Source organism: Triticum aestivum, chromosome 1D (genome assembly GCF_018294505.1).
Source record: "Triticum aestivum cultivar Chinese Spring chromosome 1D, IWGSC CS RefSeq v2.1, whole genome shotgun sequence".
Classification (NCBI taxonomy): domain Eukaryota; kingdom Viridiplantae; phylum Streptophyta; class Magnoliopsida; order Poales; family Poaceae; genus Triticum; species Triticum aestivum.
The window spans coordinates 494465089-494484678 of record NC_057796.1 but is presented as its reverse complement, the minus strand read 5'-3'; the positions used below and the strand labels follow the sequence as shown (position 1 = coordinate 494484678).

Genomic DNA, 19590 nt, shown 5'->3' with positions numbered 1-19590 from the left:
CGTGAACCTGCTAGGCTTCTTGGGCATGTATGGGAAGACAAAAGATACACCTGAGGCACGGGAGGACCTGCAACGTTGGCACGAAAAAGATGGCATGCCTCCGAAGCAGTATGAAGGTCCTGCCAGCTACACTCTTACCAAAGAAGAGAAGGAAATCTTTTTTGAATGCCTGCTCAGTATGAAGGTCCCGACTGGCTTCTCGTCGAATATAAAGGGAATAATAAATATTCCAGAGAAAAAGTTCCAGAACTTAAAGTCTCATGACTGCCACGTGATTATGATGCAACTGCTTCCGGTTGCATTGAGGGGGCTTCTACCGGAAAACGTCCGATTAGCCATTGTGAATCTATGTGCATTCCTCAATGCAATCTCTCAGAAGGTGATCGATCCAGAAATCATACCAAGGCTAAGGAGTGATGTGGCGCAATGTCTTGTCAGTTTCGACCTGGTGTTCCCACCATCCTTCTTCAATATCATGACGCACGTCCTCGTTCATCTAGTCGACGAGATTGTCATTCTGGGCCCCGTATTTCTACACAATATGTTCCCCTTTGAGAGGTTCATGGGAGTCCTAAAGAAATATGTCTGTAACCGCGCTAGGCCAGAAGGAAGCATCTACATGGGCCATCAAATAGAGGATGTCATTGGGTTTTGTGTTGACTTCATTCCTGGCCTTAAGAAGATAGGTCTCCCTAAATCGCGGTATGAGGGGAGACTGACTGGAAAAGGCACGCTAGGAGCGGACTCAATAATATGCAGGGACGGGCATTCTTGGTCTCAAGCACACTACACAGTTCTACAGAACTCTACCTTGGTGACCCCATATGTCGATGAACACAAGAACAGTCTGCGCTCCAAACACCCGGAGCAGTGTGACGACTGGATTACATGTGAACACATCAGGACTTTTGGCAGTTGGTCGGAAACACGTCTCAGAGGTGACAACACTGTTTGTGATGAGCTGTACTCGTTGTCCAGGGGACCATCTTCGACTGTATTGACTTACAAAGGATACGAGATAAATGGGAATACATTTTACACGATCGCCCAAGATCAAAAGAGCACCAACCAAAACAGCGGTGTCCGCTTTGATGCAGCAACCGAGAGGGGAAAGGACACATATTATGGTTACATAGTGGACATATGGGAACTTGACTACGGACATGATTTTAAGGTCCCTTTGTTTAAGTGCAAATGGGTCAATCTGTCAGGAGGCGGGGTACAGGTAGACCCACAGTACGGAATGACAATAGTGGATCTGAAAAATCTTGGGTACACCGACGAACCATTCATCCTAGCCAATGATGTGGCACAGGTTATCTATGTGAAGGACATGTCTACCAAACCGAGAAAAAGAAAAGATAAGGAAGCGAATACATCATACGATGAGCCAAAGCGCCACATAGTTCTTTCAGGAAAAAGGGACATCATGGGAATGGAGGGCAAGACAGACATGTCTGAAGATTATGAAAAGTTTCATGAAATTCCTCCCTTCAAAGTCAAGGCTGACCCAAGCATCCTGATAAACGATGAAGATTATCCATGGTTACGGCGCAATAAGCAAATGACACAAGCGATGAAAAAGTGAAGACTTTCTCCCGCAACTATTACTATGATACCATGCCAACTTTGTAACAGACGAGTATGATACCATTGTCCGTTTTGTACATGCACATGGTATGTGGGTGAAATTATGATATCATGCAAACTTTCAACTTTTTCATAGTTCATTTGAAATGCTTGAATGTCTTATGCATGGTTCGGCCCTCGTAATACCATTAATCCCGGTTCACTCCTTGTTAGATGAAAACTGAAATTTTGTAAGTGTTTGCTATATATACATGAAGCATTGGTCCCGGTTCGTGCCACCAACCGGGACCATAAGTCCCTTTTCAGCAGCCCAAAGGGCGGGAAGCAGCGGCCTTTGGTCCCGGTTGGTGGCACCAACCGGGACTAAAGGGTGGGCATTGGTACCGGTTGGTGCCACGAACCGGGACTAAAGGGTTGGTCCTCGTTGCGGTCAGAGTTTAGTCCCACCTCGCCAACCGAAGGGCGCTCACACCGGTTTATAAGCCCGTCCCTCTCTGCCTTGTTGAGCTCCTCTCAAAGTGAGAATAGATGCCCTTGTAGAGGGAATTTGACCTAAATTCATAGTGAATTTCTCTGAAATTCATAGAAATTTATTATGAATTTAGGTTGAATTTTCTCTATAGGCGCATCTATGCTCATTTTTTTAGTAAAATTAATCACAAACTTGTGGTTCACACAAATTTCAAAGAATTCAAATTTTAACTATTCCAATTTGAAAACTAATGGCACTAATAGAAAGTTTATATTTTTTTCTAAAACTAATGGCACTAACAGAAAGTTTATAATTTTGTTGACCTAAAAGCAAAAGGAATTAAAAAATAAAGCAAAAAACAAAAGAAAATAAATAATGCAAAAAAAACAAAAAAAACTGAAAAAAAAACTATTTTTATAGTAAAGTTAATCACAAACTTATGATTCACACAAATTTCAAAGAATTCAAATTTGAAAACTAATAGCACTAACAGAAAGTTTATAATTTTTCTGACCTAAAAGCAAAAAGAATTAAAAAATAAAGCAAAAAACAAAAGAAAATAAATAATGCAAAAAACAAACAAAAAAACTGAAAAAAAAACTATTTTTATAGTAAAGTTAATCACAAACTTATGATTCACACAAATTTCATAGAATTCAAATTTGAAAACTAATGGCACTAACAGAAAGTTTATAATTTTTATGACCTAAAAGCAAAAAGAATTAAAAAATAAAGCAAAAAACAAAAGAAAATAAATAATGCAGAAAACAAAACTGGAAAAAAATAAAAAAGTTGCCACCTATTGGGCCACCACGGCCTGAATACGACTAGAAACCCAACCTGGGCCAGGATTCAGGCCCGCAGAAGGCCCAATAGGCCCACAGACAGCACAGTGCTAGTTTAGACCCGTAAGCCTGCATTTGAGAGGAGCTCGAGTGGGCAGCCGCACCGGGGCTTATAAACCACGCCGAGCCCCTCTCAACTAGCGAGGTGGGACTAAACTTTTGGTTCGGCAGCGCAAGGCCTTTGGTCCCGGTTGGTTGCACCAACCGGGACTAAAGGGGGCATTGGTACCGGTTCGTGGCACCAACCGAGACCAATGCCCCCCCTTTAGTCCCGGTTGGTGCCACCAACTGGGACCAAAGGCCACCGCTTCCCGCCCTTTGGGCTGCTGAAAAGGGACCTTTGGTCCCGGTTGGTGGCACCAACCGGGACTAAAGGGGGCATTGGTCCCGGTTGGTGCCACGAACTGGGACTAATGCCCTTGCTATATAAGTGGGACTTATGAAAATTTCACATCTCCCTCACCAGTTTTCCCCCGACGCCGCCAGGCTGCCCAAATCGCTGCTCGCCGTCGTCGTCGTCCTCGTCGCCGTCGCCCAGCGCCCACGCGCCGCCCCGCCCCTGCTCGCGCGCGCCGCCCGCTCCCCTGCCCCCGCGCGCCGCCGCGCCCGCCCCTGCCCGCGCGCGCCGCCGCGCCCACCCTTGCTCGTCGGCGCCGTCGCCCTGCCCCTGCCCCGTCCCGCCCCCGCGCGTCGGCGCCCTCACCGCCGCCCCCGCTGTGAGAGTCGCCGCCCCGGCTCTTTTTTTTTAGTTTAATTGTTCATAGCTAGAAATATATCTGTTTTTTTATTTTTATTAGTTTAATTTTTTGTGTATATATGTGATGTTCATATGTGATGTATATGTGTATATATGTGATGTTCATATGTGATGTATTAGTTTAATTTTTATTATTTTTATTAGTTTAATTTTTATTAGAAATATATCCCTCCCGATAACTTCAACACGTGGGGGGGGTCGATATACCCCCTCCCCGATAACATTATTTTCCCGTGTATGCGTATGTCGTCGTTGTCGATATAACCCCCTCCCGATAACTTCAACACGTGGGGGGGTCGATATACCCCCTCCCCGATAACATTATTTTTCCCGTGTATGCGTATGTCGTCGTTGTCGATATAACCCCCTCCCGATAACTTCAACACGTGGGGGGTCGATATACCCCCTCCCCGATAACATTATTTTCCCGTGTATGCGTATGTCGTCGTTGTCGATATAACCCCCTCCCGATAACTTCAACACGTGGGGGGGTCGATATACCCCCTCCCCGATAACATTATTTTCCCGTGTATGCGTATGTCATCGTTGTCGATATAACCCCCTCCCGATAACTTCAACACGTGGGGGGGGGGGTCGATATACCCCCTCCCCGATAACATTATTTTCCCGTGTATGCGTATGTCATCGTTGTCGATATAACCCCCTCCCGATAACTTCAACACGTGGGGGGGTCGATATACCCCCTCCCCGATAACATTATTTTCCCGTGTATGCGTATGTCGTCGTTGTCGATATAACCCCCTCCCGATAACTTCAACACGTGGGGGGGTCGATATACCCCCTCCCCGATAACATTATTTTCCCGTGTATGCGTATGTCGTCGTTGTCGATATAACCCCCTCCCGATAACTTCAACACGGGGGGGGGGGGGTTGATATACCCCCTCCCCGATAACATTATTTTCCCATGTATGCGTATGTCGTCGTTGTCGATATAAACCCCTCCTGATAACTTCAACACGTGGGGGGGGTCGATATACCCCCTCCCCGATAACATTATTTTCCCGTGTATGTATGTCGTCGTTGACGATATAACCCCCCCCCCCCCCCGATAACTTCAACACGTGGGGGGGTCGATATACCCCCTCCCCGATAACATTATTTTCCCGTGTATGCGTATGTCGTCGTTGTTGATATAACCCCCTCCCGATAACTTCAACACGTGGGGGGTCGATATACCCCCTCCCCGATAACATTATTTTCCCGTGTATGTATGTCGTCGTTGTCGATATTACCCCATCCCGGATAACTTCGACATGAGGGGCGGTCGATATATATACCCCCTCTCGACTGTGATAACTTATACCACGGGAGCACCCCCCGACCCTCTCGCTAGGTCTACGTTTGCCACTAATATATAAACATGCTGTCATGTTTGTGTAATAATTGCCATGTTGTAATATTTGCAGAAACAATGGAGCACGGACGAGACGAGGAAGCAGAAGAGGTGTTGGGGGACATAATCTTAGCCGGAGGTGATGTCATGTCGTCGTATCTTAACGACAATGATGGTCTGGAAGAACATGGTGAAGAAGCAGGTTACGATGATCGAAGAATGGAGGAGGAAACACATGATTATGATGGCTCCGGTGACCCAATGCTGGTGCAAGAAGGAGCCCGTGTTGACGGCACCAGTGACCGAACAGAGTCCGGCCAGGTAAATATATTAGTTAAGCCTGTGCTGACTAGCTAATTGATGCATTCATTGTTTTGGTATGTACACATATTAATTAACTCTCGTCTTTCTTCTTTTTTCTAGCCCTCCGGATCGAGCACAACTTCGCTAAAGAGACGAGGCCCGAAGAAAAAGTTGCGCGCGGATGAAAGGTTTGAGATCACATCAATCGCGCGCGACGGCCAACCGATTGAACCCATCCGGACAAAGGAAGCCTTTTTTGCTCAGTGCGGGGTTCTTGTGAGGGACAAGATCCCGATCAGCATCCACCAATGGTATAAGCCTAAGAAAGAAGACCCTGAGGTGTCTTATGTGAGTGATATGCAGAAAGATGATCTTTGGACTGAGCTGAAGGCAAATTTCACCCTACCGCCAGAGGAGGATCCGGAGAAGCCAGTTATAGAGCAATTAATCAAGTCTCATGCTCTTAAGAAGATGGCAGACCTATTCAGGAGGTGGAAGAATGAGGTGAAAAGGTTTGTCGACAAAGAAGAGACACCATAATTCATCGGCAAATATGAGAAGATCAGAGATTAATGGCCCGCATTTGTGGCCCACAAGACATCGGAAAAGAGTAAGAAGATGTCGGCGACAAACAAGCAAAATGCTGTGAAGAAGAAGCTTCACCATCGCACGGGGTCAGGTGGCTACCTCAAAGCCCGGCCTAAGTGGGCCAAGGCTGAGAGGGATCTGCTTGATAAGGGATCGAACCAGAGACAATGAACTGGCCAGACCGTTGCCGGACTTGGTTCTTCGGGGCTGGCGGAACCTTGGACCCTGTATCAGGGAAGTGTCGTTGGACGGACGAGCAACTTGCAATACTCGTCAAGAAGCTTAAGTACTATATCGATGCAGCGCAGGAAGGGACGTTCATTCCAGACAGAGAGAACGACGAGCTCACAATGGCCCTCGGGAATCCTGAGCACCCTGGACGGACACGAGGCACGCCAGGCTCCGTTCCATGGAAGGATGGTTTTCCGGACGCAGGCGGTTACAAATGCCAGGAGAGGAGGAAGAAAGTGGAGCATGACCAACTGCAGGCGCTGCACGCAAGGGTGCAAGCGATAGAGGAGCGAGAAGCAAATCGCAGTAAGCGACCTGCCGAAACTACCCCCGAAGCTACCCTGCCATCTCAGCGGAGAAGCAGCCAGGCTTCCACCGAGCTGGTTCAGCCTATCTTCACGGCTCCTGCTGCTAGCTACCCCGTAGATGCAATCACGGAGTCTCAGAATTGCCACCTTATGACGCAGTGGATGCAATTGAAAGTCAAGGCGGTTGTTGGCTCTGTTGCACCTCCTGAACCTGGCGCAACTTTTCACTGCCGACCGATTCCAGAAGGATATGCTAGGGTGATGGTGGATGAAATCATAGAAGGATTTGAGGACCTCCAGCTTGACCACCCTACGGGTGAAGGGGAGACTCGGCTGGGTTCTTGTCTGAAGACTCCATGCCTATGGCGGAAGGAGCTCATCAACCTTCCGAACTGGAGGCCTCCGCCTCCTCCTCCTCCGCCGCCGAGTAAGGGCACTCCGCCTCCTCCACCGCCTCCTCCTACGGCGAGTGACGATCAGGGCACTCAGCCTCCTTCTCCGGCGCGTGGCGGCACTCCGCCTCCTTCTCCGCCTGCGCCGGCGAGCCCAAGCAGCCACCAGCCTCCTCCTTCTCCGCCTCGCCAGCAAGGGCGGAAGAGACCCGCCGCCGCCACGGCTGCTCCGGCACGTCGTACTCCTTCTCCTCCGCCTCGTAAGCAAGCACGAAAGAAGACAGCCGCAGCTGCCCCGTCTGCTCCGGCGTCTAGCAGTACAGGCAGAGGCGGGAGGCAATACAGATACGGTCCACCTCTCAAGCCTCTAGAGAAGTTACCGTACGAGAGGACCCCGGAGGAAACCGCGAAGATCGTGCGGACCGAGGTGAAGGACTTCTTTCAAGGGTTGAAAGCACAGAGAAATCCACCTCCGGAGGAGAAGGTGGATCCGGTGAAAGCAAAGCGCACTATCGATGCCCTGAGGAAACCACCAAAGTCTCCGCCGAAAACCAACTATGAGCGCATTAATGAAAAGGCATATCTTGAAGCGGAGCGATCGGGAAGTACTGTCAGTGATCAAAGGTTAAAAGACCGGCGAGCTGGGAAAGAAATTGCCCAGCTCGGAGAACAAGCGAACCAATCGTTCCCCCCGCTCAATGTGTCTAGCGACATCGTCGCTAATGCTCCGGGGATGGTGCCCGGTTATAGCAATCCTGCAGATTACCTGCCCGACGATGTACATTATGATTTGTTGGAGGTGGAGGAACACAGATACGAGTACGGGAAGCCTCTCGTCAAAGATGAAAAATCTCTAACAACGATGATGCGAAGATTCCATAATTGGTACATGAAAACCTGCAGAGAGTCTGGGGGGACGAATACTTTGTATCGGAGAATTAAAGAGGAGCACGACCTCGTCTCCGGTGATCTGTTGCCTGTTCCATTTGAGGAGTTCTTCGCGTTTTTCAATCAGAAGGCCCTCGATAAATTAACGGTCACTTGCTACTGTCTGTAAGTACTACTTTTGTCATTAAGTCTCTATATATAGCTAAGCTCTTTCATTGCATGTATTTATAATTATCCTCACTATATTATGCAATTGAAGATCGTCGAGTGCAGAAAAGCAGAAATGTATGATATTGGGTTCATTAACACCAATCTCATAGATCATTTTCAGATTAAAAAGGACGCCGCCGAGGCCGAGGCCAACTTGCTCAAATCATTAGTAATAAATCAAAACAAAGATTTAATACTCTTTCCTTACAACTCCAGGTGAGTGTTACTGTCGTGTGCATATTCGGTTTCCCTTATTACTCGAGCGAGGTTATAGTAATGTAATTGATGAGTTATGCATGCGTGCACAGCTTCCACTATATTCTCCTGGAGATTAAGCTTGAGCGGGGATTAGTAACCGTCTTAGACTCGAGACGAAAAGATCCTGAGACCTATGCGGACATGACTAAAATTCTCAACAAGTAAGTTCAATCAATCATTATCGCACCATATCGGCAACTTTTTGTTCATTTCCTGATATCTCAAGTAATAATTATTTTCTTTGTCTTGCAGGGTTTGGAAACAGTTCGCCGCACAAGCTCCGGGACTGCCGAAGGAGCTGCGATATACATACCCGAAAGTAAGTACTACTAGCTAGCTAGTTGCGCGCATCTCCCGTTGATTCTATCTAGTTTCATCAATGCCATTTATAATGCTTCATTATCAGTTTGATTGACCTCTATTTCTCGTAAAGTGCTTGTGGCAGGAACAAGGGAATGATTACTATGGATACTACGTGTGTGAGTTCATCTACAACGCGACTTGCAAAGATAAGCGGGGCTACTCTAGAAGACAATATGAAGTGCGTAAGCAATAATATTCACAATTTCATTTTATTACACCATCATTTCTGTTGAGTTTCATTCATATATATGTATTAACCCCCTTCTTCAAATTAGACGTGGGAGATGCGGAATGAACTCCTACCACAAGATCGCATTAAAGCAATTCAAGAGGAACTGGCGGGATTCTTTCTTGACCACGTCATCAATAAAGTCGGAGAATACCATGTGGAAGTTGACTTCAAATGCTACGGGATTGTATAGATCATACATATTGTATATGTATGTAGCCAGTAGTCGGATAGATAATACGAAAACTTGTTGTTCGACCAATCTCTCGGAGAAGGAGAGGTCGATCACTTCTCTCGGTATGCATGACGAACTTCTGTACTTAATGGTTTCCTTCATTTTCTTGCTAGTTAGCGTGTCGAGGGCCTCTCTATACGTATAGTACGTAGCGTCGACCAAGCACGGAGATAAGAGAGGACACTTTTCTCTATTAATTAATTATCTACCTAACACAATATATGAAACATCTTAATTAACCATACAAAACCCCCCAAATCCACCCCCCTTTCAGGAAAAAAAACCCAGCCACTGAAATGCTGACAAGTGGATGCCTATTGGTCCCGGTTGGTGCCACCAACCGGGACCAAAGGCCCTCCTACCTGGGCTCCCCGCACCGGTCACGTGGACGGCCTTTAGTCCCGGTTCGTGTAAGAACCGGGACTAAAGGACTAGGGCATTAGTAACGACCCTTTAATCCCGGTTCCAGAACCGGGACCAAAGGCTCTTATGAACCGGGACTAAAGGCCCTTTATCTACTAGTGCTCCCAACTTGGGTGGTGCTGCTGTCCCTGGCAAAGTGTCGCCTAGTTTGGTTTCAGTTTCATCAGTCTTGTTTCCCAGTTGCTGCTGCTCTGCTTCTGCTTCAGCACGCTTGGCCATTGCGTGTGCATTCGCGGCGTTGTTACAGGTAGCTCCTGAGCTTGTCTGCATGGTGTATTCCTTGATTCCATCCCGTCAGGAGATTGTCCTTGAGTTGCTTCGACGTGCATGCGTTCCTTTTTCAGTTACTGTCAAAGGCTATTCACTAGTTGTTGCTGCATACTCCACCGGATTAACAATTATATTTATTCGATAACCTAAATCCTAAAAAGTGCAGCTGCACATTTTTTTAGTCTCGAGCGCACACCCTTCGTGATCGTCGGATCTGGATCCTGATCACCAGGTGTCCACGGTCGGATTAGACCCGCATGGCCCCAACCAGAACCCACACGTGGCCTCCACTACATACTCTTATCCCACGCCGCTCATATCCCGTTGGCAGTACCCCTCGTATGAGCTACCTGAGCACCCAAGCCACTGCACCACGGGCCCAAATGCCAATCGGAACGACCAAAACAGCAGGGTAGAGCACGGTCGAGTAGACCAGCGAAAACCCACCCCTTCACGTCGCTCTCACCCAACCACAAACTGCAGAGCACCAGCCAATCGCCCACCCAGCCCGGGAGAAACCCAGCCTCCACATAGTGGCCCCATAGACGACTGACCCCATCAGTCATAGAGTTACAGAATGGCTGCACGTGTGTGAATGCAACGAGCGGTTGGTCAATTGACAGTAGGGTAAAACTGCAAACAGTAAATGCATTGTGCGGTTGAAAACGCCCAACGCATGCAGGTGCGGTGGAATGGCAGGTAGCATAGCGTGGTTTATAGGTTAGATTCATTCATTTTGCTACGTTCATATTAGAATCTCTAAAATTATTTATATTTAGAAACAGAGGGAGTAGTGGGCAGTCACCACACCATGTATGATTCAAAGTCTTGCCCTGGTCAAAAAGGCAGTGACGGCAAAGGTCTACTTTTTTCTTTTCTTTTTGAAAAATGCGGCACACGCGTTCATAAAAGAGAGAAATGCAGCAAACACACATCACACACCAGCAGAAGACTCCACAGGTCTAGTTGACGAGGGACAACCTGACACTACCGGACTCGCGGCCTATGCCGACGGCCCTTGGCCGTCGGCATAGGTCACCTGCCGTCCACATAGATCTATGCCTACGGCTGCCGTCGGCATATCCCCGTCCGCGTAGATCACGTCAGCGTAGTCTTGTCAGACCGTCGGCATAGAATAGCCGTCGGCATAGGGGCCTATGCCGACGGCCGTGCGTCAGTCGTCGGCATAGTTTAGCCGTCGGCAGTGTTCTTCGCCTGACGGCAACGGACGGCGCCGTCAAAAGACCAGGAGACACCACGGGACGCCACGTGGCAGAGGTATGCCGACGGCTTGGCCGTCAGCATAGATGGTGTCTCCTGGTGACAGGGCTATGCCTACGGCTTGCCGTAGGCATAGATGAAATCTATGCCGGCGGCTTTGCCGTAGGCATATCTCTGCCACGTGTCGTCCTCCGGTGCCTCCTGGCGGCAGGACTATGCCTACGGCAGATGAAAATCTATGCCGACGGCTTTGCCGTAGGCATAGTCGTGCCACGTGTCAGGCCCTGGGAAGCCCTGGAGTCATCTATGCCGACGGCTTTGCCGTAGGCATATTTTTTTTATTTTCCCTGTTTTCTCTTTTTCAATTCATTTGACAGCATTTCAAAGCAGAATAATATGGGATTATGCATAAATATGACAGTTTATCATCTAAACATACTCAAGTTCATCATCATCATTTAAACATAGTCAAGTTCATCATCTAAAGATCATCACCGGCGGAAGTTCATGAACATAAAAGTAGTGCAAGACATGGAACATCATTTCAAAGAAGAAACATAGGAACATGAAAGGTATGGCACGACGGCCACATGCATGGGTATCATCATCGACATCAAGCAAGACCACCTCCGTCAAAACCACCACCGCCAAGACCACCTCCGCCAAAACCACCACCGCCAAGACCACCTCCGCCAAAACCACCACCACCAAGACCACCTCCCCCAAAACCACCACCACCAAGACCACCACCGCCAAAACCGCCACCGCCAAGACCGCCACTACCGGGCCAGATCGGAGTGACTGGTGTCGACGAAGCAGGAGTCGAGCCACCGGTCCCCTACATGTTTGAGAGAAGATTCTAACGGTAAATATGATATGATAGTGTTGAATGAACGAGAACTAGTTTGTCAGTAGTTAGGCAAATGTACTAACCGGACTATCACCGCCTAGTGCCACCCATTCATCGAACGTGGGCACGTGTGGGGGTTCTCCCGCAGGTGCTGGTGGGGGTCCCATTTGTGGTGGATCCATGCGGTTACTCCAAGACGCCAACATAGCCTGGATGTTAGTTAAAAAGCAAACTAGAAGGTCAGAAGGAATGAAAGTGCAAAAATTTAGCTTGGTTTTAAGAGGGCAAAACTAACCGTCATCATCTGACGGTTGTAATCATCGTTTGCCTTCACTCGTTGCAAGTACTCTCGCACCTCGAGATTCCTATGCTCGACAAAGGCCTTATATGCCTACATAATTTAGGTTGTTTCTAAGTGAGCAATGCTGAAAATAAACTGAGAATGCTAGAGAGAAAAAGATAAAGGGTAAGTACTTACAGCATGCTGGCGGGCTAAGGGAGTCTGTGAACGCCCCGTACTCTCTAACTGGCTCTGGTTGGTAGCCCGAAGCCGTGTGTACAAGATCGAAGGAGTGATCAAGCCATCAAAACACGGATACCGGCCATGTGACTTCCCCTGGATGGCCACCACCGCCGTGTCGTCGATCTGAGACTGGGCAACCTCAGGAACAGGAACATCCGGATGCAACTTCTGATAGTTCTGAGTGTAAGACTCCAGGTGCTCCTCGGTCTTGCCGTAGTACTGGCTCTCGCCGTCCTTGCGATCACTCCGCTCGCGGGCCAACTTCCACGACTCAATGTCTGAGAGCGGCCTCTTCAACTTGTCCTCCTGCAACGTCAAACAGAAGTTAGCCATACATAAGAACATGACGGTAAGAAGAACAAAAATGCATCATGCATATAGATATACCTTCATGGCCTTGAAGCCCCAGTGGTTCCTGTTTCCTTGGCCGTGTGTCCCGTCTTTTCCACGGTTAGCCCGGGCCTTGATGCTCTTGGCAGCAAACTCTGCATCGTCGCCGAGCCACCTATCCACCAAACTCGCCCATCCGTCATGCCTTCCATAGCACCAACGAGGAACAACCTATGAAAATTTTGGAAGCATGACATGTGAGAACGAAACATATAGTTAACTGCTTGAAACAATGCAAAGTCAATAATAGTTACCAGCTGATTCCTAGTGATGGGAGCAACATCCGGGCCAAACCCACAGCTACATCCCCTCCGTGTAGACCCGACGCGTCCGTTTCCCCCCTCCAGGTGTCGGCGGCGGCGCCGTCCCTGAGGGGGGCCACACCCCGTAGACGCGTGCCGCCTCTTCGGACATGCCACAACACCACCCCGCATGTATGAGGGGCCGGTGCGACGCTCCGGTGGCATTGCTACCCCCTCAGGGCCCCCGTGCCGCCTAACCCTTGAGCGGTTGACCACGAGATCTAGCCCTTTGACTTTCCACAGACGGGCTTTGACCAGTGGACCTCTCCACCCGGTTATGTCAGGTCAGCACAGAGGGACACCTGGGAGCAACATCCGGGCCAAAACCACAGCTACATCCCCTCCGTGTAGAACCGATGCGTACGTTCCCCCCCCCCGCCCCTCCAGGTGCCGGCGGCGGCGCCGTCCATGAGGGGGGCCACACCCCGTAGACGCGTGCCGCCTCTTCGGACATGCCACAACACCACCCCGCATGTATGAGGGGCCGGTGCGACACTCCGGTGGCATTGCTACCCCCTCAGGGCCCCCGTGCCGCCTAACCCTCGAGCGGTTGACCACGAGATCTAGCCCTTTGACTTTCCACGGAAGGGCTTTGACCAGTGGACCTCTCCACCCGGTTGTGTCAGGTCAGCACAGAGGGACACCTGGGAGCAAAACATCCAGGCCAAACCCACAGCTACATCCCCTCCGTGTAGACCCGACGCGTCCATTCCCCCCCCCCTCCAGGTGCCGGAGGCGGCGCCGTCCGTGAGGGGGGCCACACCCCATAGACGCGTGTCGCCTCTTCGGACATGCCACAACACCACCCCGCATGTATGAGGGTCCGGTGCGACGCTCCGGTGGCATTGCTACCCCCTCAGGGCCCCCGTGCCGCCTAACCCTTGAGCGGTTGACCACGAGATCTAGCCCTTTGACTTCCCACGGGCGGGCTTTGACCAGTGGACCTCTCCACCCGGTTGTGTCAGGTCAGCACAGAGGGACAACTGGGAGCAACATCCGGGCCAAACCCACAGCTACATCCCCTCCGTGTAGACCCGATGCGTCCGTTTCCCACCTCCAGGTGCCGGCGGCGGCGGCATCCGTGAGCTGGGAGGCCACGCCCCGGAGACGCGTGCCGGGCGTTTGCAACCGCCACAACACTTTCAGACTTGTGAGAAGTCGCGTACGCAAGATTGGCGGCATGCTAGCCCATGGAGGCCGTCGGCCACAGTCGTAGACATGCGAAGGGCAATCCGCGTAGAAGGAATTGTTTGATACTTCTCCATCACCAAAAAATTATGAAAAATTACCATCGTTCCTATAGCACATGTGCCCACGTCATGTAAAAAACTAATGATTTTATCGCGATCCGAGTATTTAATAATATTCACGCCGCACCGTTACCGCAGAACGTCTACTACTGTGTCATCGCCGTCCGTGAGAGGGGCCACATCCCGGAGACGCGTGCCGCCTCTTCGGACATGCCACAACACCACCCCGCATGTATGAGGGGCCGGTGCGACGCTCCGGTGGCATTGCTACCCCCCAGGGCCCCCGTCCCGCCTAACGCTGGAGCGGTTGATCACGAGATCTAGCCCTTTGACTTACCACTGGCGGGCTTTGACCAGTGGACCTCTCCACCCGGTTGTGTCAGGTCAGCACAGAGGGACACCTGGGAGCAACATCCGGGCCAAAACCATAGCTACATCCCCTCCGTGTAGACCCGACGCGTCCGTTTCCCCCCTCCAGGTGCCGGCAGTGGCGCCGTCCGTGAGGGGGGCCACGTCCCAGAGACGCGTGCCGCCTCTTCGGACATGCCACAACACCACCCCGCATGTATGAGGGGCCGGCGCGACGCTCCGGTGGCATTGCTACCCCCTAGGGCCCCCGTCCTGCCTAACCCTGGAGCGGTTGACCACGAGATCTAGCCCTTTGACTTACCATGGACGGGCTTTGACCAGTGGACCTCTCCACCCGGTTGTGTCAGGTCAGCACAGAGGGACACCTGGGAGCAACATCCGGGACAAACCCACAGCTACATCCCCTCCGTGTAGACCCGACGCGTTCGTTTCCCCCCTCCAGGTGCCGGCGACGGCACCGTCCGTGAGGGGGGCCACGCCCTAGAGACGCGTGCCGCCTCTTCGGACATGCCACAACACCACCCGGTTGTGGTAGGTCATCCGATATATATAAACACTTGGGGAGCAAAGTCCCCTTCCTATAGACCCGATGCGGCTGTTCCACGCTCCAGGTGCGGACCGGCGGCGGCGCCGTCCGTTAGGGGGGTCACACCCCTCCGTATAGAACCGAAAATAATGTATGTATGCTTATATTAACACATGCTATATGTAAGTTAGTCAAATAATAATATGTAAGAAAACATAAAATATAGCTACAAAAAAAAGCAAAAAATATATATATGCCGACGGCAAAGCCGTCGGCATAGTTGCGGCCAGGGCAGATGGACGGCGCGTTGCGGATCGATGACGGGTCGTCTATGCCGACGGCAGCCGTCGGCATAGCCCTTGGTCGGTGCGCTTTGGATCGATGACGTGGCATTCGTATCTATGCCGACGGCCGCCCGTCCAAGCCGTCGGCATAGATCTGACGCCGTTAACCGCCCATCACGGGCGTGGTCGCCGGGCCTGCAGCTATGCCGACGACAGCTGTAGGCGTAGATTTGTCTATGCCGACGGCCGCTCTTTGCCGACGGGGGTCATCGGCGTATACTGGGATAGCCCGACGGCCGTTGTACGCCGACGGCCTGGTGCCAGCTGTCGGCATAGTCTGGAATAGGCCGACGGTGGCCGTCGGCATACTTTTGGCCGTCGGCATCGAGCCCTGTTCCGGTAGTGTGACCCGACCCGACGCTTTCCCCCCAAGGCAGTATCAGCTTCATTAGCCCACCCCAGGCCAACTGCATGGCTGCACCCAACAAGTTGCTCCTCCTAATCATCATCATCATGTTAGCTGCAGCCTCCTCCGTCCACAGCGCGACGACCGAAAGATGCAACAACGGGAGCTGCGTCCCGGCCGAGAGGGCCGCGCTGCTCTCCTTCAAGGCCGGCATCACAGGCGACCCAGACAATCGCCTCGTCTCATGGCAGCAACGACACCACGACTGCTGCCGGTGGAGCGGCGTCACCTGCAGCCGCCGGACAGGCCACGTCGTCAAGCTCGACCTCCGCTACGATTATCCAATTCCAATATATGATTATCTATCTTACCCTGAAGACTACTCGCTTCGAGGACAGGTATCTTCTTCGCTGCTTGCTCTCCGACGTCTTAAGCATCTAGATCTGAGTGGGAATATTGTCCTAGGAGATGCAAAACCTATGCCAGAATTCCTGGGCTCTCTTGAGGGTTTGACGTATCTCAACCTCTCAAACATGGGTTTTCATGGTAGAGTGCCGCCTCAGCTTGGCAACCTCTCCAAACTGGTGCAACTTGATATACATGGCTACATCAACACTGGCCGTCTCTACTCAGATGATATATCTTGGTTAGCGCGTCTCCAATCGCTACAACATCTTGACATGGGCTCCATCGACCTCACTCGAGTCCTTGACTGGGTTCATGCGGTCAGCGCACTTCCCAATTTGGTTGCACTCATTCTCGATGCCTGTTGGCTTAAGGACAATAATGTTCCATCGTCAGTTTTACACCACAACTTTACGCTTCTTGAGGAGCTTGACCTCTCTTATAACCTTTTCAAAGGTTTGGCGGCATCCTATTGGTTCTGGGATGTAACCAGCCTGAACAGGCTTAACCTAGAGCATGGTGAACTATCAGGCCCACTTCCTAACGAGTTGGGAAACTTGACCTTGTTGGGGACATTTAACATTGGAAATAACAACATCCAGGGGATGATACCAGCAACAACGCAAGCTATGTGTAATCTGAGGTCTCTAAATCTCAACTTCAACATCATCAGTGCGGACATAACAGAGGTGATAGATAGGATACCCAACTGTTCTTGGAATAAACTGCAAGAGCTGAGTTTGGACTATGCCGACATCACTGGCGCGACATTACAATTTGTGTCAAACCTAACTAGCTTAACCATGCTTGATGTCAGTGACAACCAATTGAGCGGCTCAGTGCCCGTGGAGATTGGCGCGCTTACAAATTTGATTCACTTATACCTTGGATACAACAACTTGAGTGGTGTGATATCAGAAGATCATTTTGTTGGTTTGATGAATTTAAAGTCCCTTGACTTATCTGATAATAATTTGGAACTCAATATTGACTCGCATTGGGTGCCTCCGTTCAACTTGCATCGGGCATCATTTTCATCTTGTCATCTGGGACCCCAATTTCCAAAATGGCTTCAACTGCAAGGGAGCATCAACGACCTTGATATTTCAAACACAGGTCTAGTTGGTAGGATCCCAGATTGGTTTTGGACTACCTTTTCTGAAACTAGATATTTGGACATCTCCTTGAACCAGCTTAGCGGTGAGTTACCACTCAATCTGGAGTTCATGTCAGTGATTACTCTATCAATGCAATCAAATCTACTCACTGGTTTGATACCCAAGTTACCAAATACAACTGAGGTATTGGACATGTCCCATAACTCTTTAAATGGGTTTGTGCCAAATTTCCAAGCTCCGCATTTGGAGGTTGCAATTCTGTTCTCCAATTCTATAACTGGACTATTCCAACGTCAATTTGTCGACTGCGACAATTGCGGGTCTTAGATCTTTCAAACAATCTGTTTTCAGTGGAACTTCCTAATTGTGGCCGAAAGGAAGTGAAACAACGGAACCCATCTAGCAACAATTTTTCAAGAGTCAATTCAGTGAGTTCTTTCTGTTTGAAAATCACTACTCTTCTTCTAAGCAACAATAGCTTTTCAAGTGGATTTCCTTTGTTCCTACGACAATGTCCAAGTCTTATTTACCTCGATCTTGCTCAAAACAGATTCACTGGAGAGTTACCTGGATGGATTAGTAAAGCCATGCCTGGTTTGGTTATGTTACGGTTAAGATCGAACAATTTGTATGGTCGCATTCCAATGGAAATGATGGAACGCCACGCTATTCGTATTCTGGATCTATCCAATAATAACTTTTCTGAGACCATACCGCAGTATCTAAAAAAATTGAAAGCTTTGACTGGCACTGTAATTGCTAGTAATACAGTATTTGATGATCCTTTCAAAGAAGTATACGAAGACAAATACTCATCCGTGGATATGGGACTGCATAATAATGATAGCATCTCGATGGTGATGAAAGGGCAAGTGCTTGAGTATGGGGAGAATATAGTATATTTGATGAGCATTGATTTATCTTGCAACAGTTTGACTGGAGAAATCCCAGAGGAACTAAGCTCCCTTGCTGCTCTCATAAGTTTGAATTTATCATCGAACTTGTTGAGTGGAAATATCCCATATAAGATTGGCAACCTTCGGTCGTTGGAGTCTCTTGACCTGTCAAAGAACAAACTTGGTGGTGAAATTCCTCGGGGCTTATCGGATTTGACATACCTGAGCTATTTAAACTTGTCATACAATAATCTGTCTGGAAGGATACCCTCAGGGCATCAACTAGACACCCTCAACACAGATGACCCAGCTTCTATGTACATTGGTAATCCTGCTCTTTGTGGACATCCAGTTCCAATGCAATGTCCTGGTCCGCCAACCAACAAAGGTCCAACAAGGTTGCCTGAAGATGGCTTGTCTCAAATGGATTTTCTTCTTGGATAAATTATTGGTTTTGTGGCGGGCTCTTGGATGGTGTTTTGTGGACTTCTCTTCATGAAGAGATGGAGGTATGCTTATTTCGGGCTACTCGACAAGCTAACGATAGGTTGTATGTCATTTTTCTTGTTACTTGGAAAAAGTGGTTCGGACCACGGGTGTGAATTAAGCAAGAACTACCAAAGATACCACTACAAGATTAAGGGGCCTGGAAAACTTATTGCTATATTGTATTGTCAAACACGTCGCCATTTAGAACTTATTGATGTATTGTATTGTATCTTTGCACCGTCGGTGGTGTTGTGCGTGCCACACGGTTTTGTCTCATTAAATAAATGTATTCTGCTATGTCATACACACTGATGGTGTAATATTATTCAGAACTGCTTGGATTTCTTATGCCACGTAATGTGCAAGGTCCCATTGCTTGCTAGATGGTTATTTTGGATCATAAGTTGTATGGACTGATTTTGCTGAAGTACGTTTTTATTACCTTTCGGCGAAATGCATTTCCATGCATGAGCAACTTCTTGTTAGATACTCCCTCTGTTAAGAAATATAAAAGGGTTTAGATCATTGAAATATAACGCTCATATATTTCTTTACGGAGGGAGTAGAATTTAGTGAAAACAAAACTTGTATGGATGTTTTCTAAATGTCACTCTGTATTGGTGATCATCAATGATAAGAGGCAAAACAGTTATCAACTACTCCCTCTGTAAACTAATATAAGAGCGTTTACATCAGTACTTTAGTATTCTAAACGCTCTTATATTAGTTTACGGAGGAAGTATTTCAGAGGCAACAAGCAAGGAAGTAATGAAGAGAACACTTTCTTCAATACAATCTCCTATTGAACATTTCAATTTGGAAGTATGCAAATTTGGTGTATTT

General features: G+C 49.1%; 1 pseudogene; it reads left to right on the top strand.

Annotated features, from left to right (window-relative positions):
* Positions 1 to 15904: 15904 nt before the first annotated feature.
* On the top strand, positions 15905 to 18860 carry LOC123179601 (receptor-like protein EIX2; annotated as a pseudogene).
* Positions 18861 to 19590: the final 730 nt, after the last annotated feature.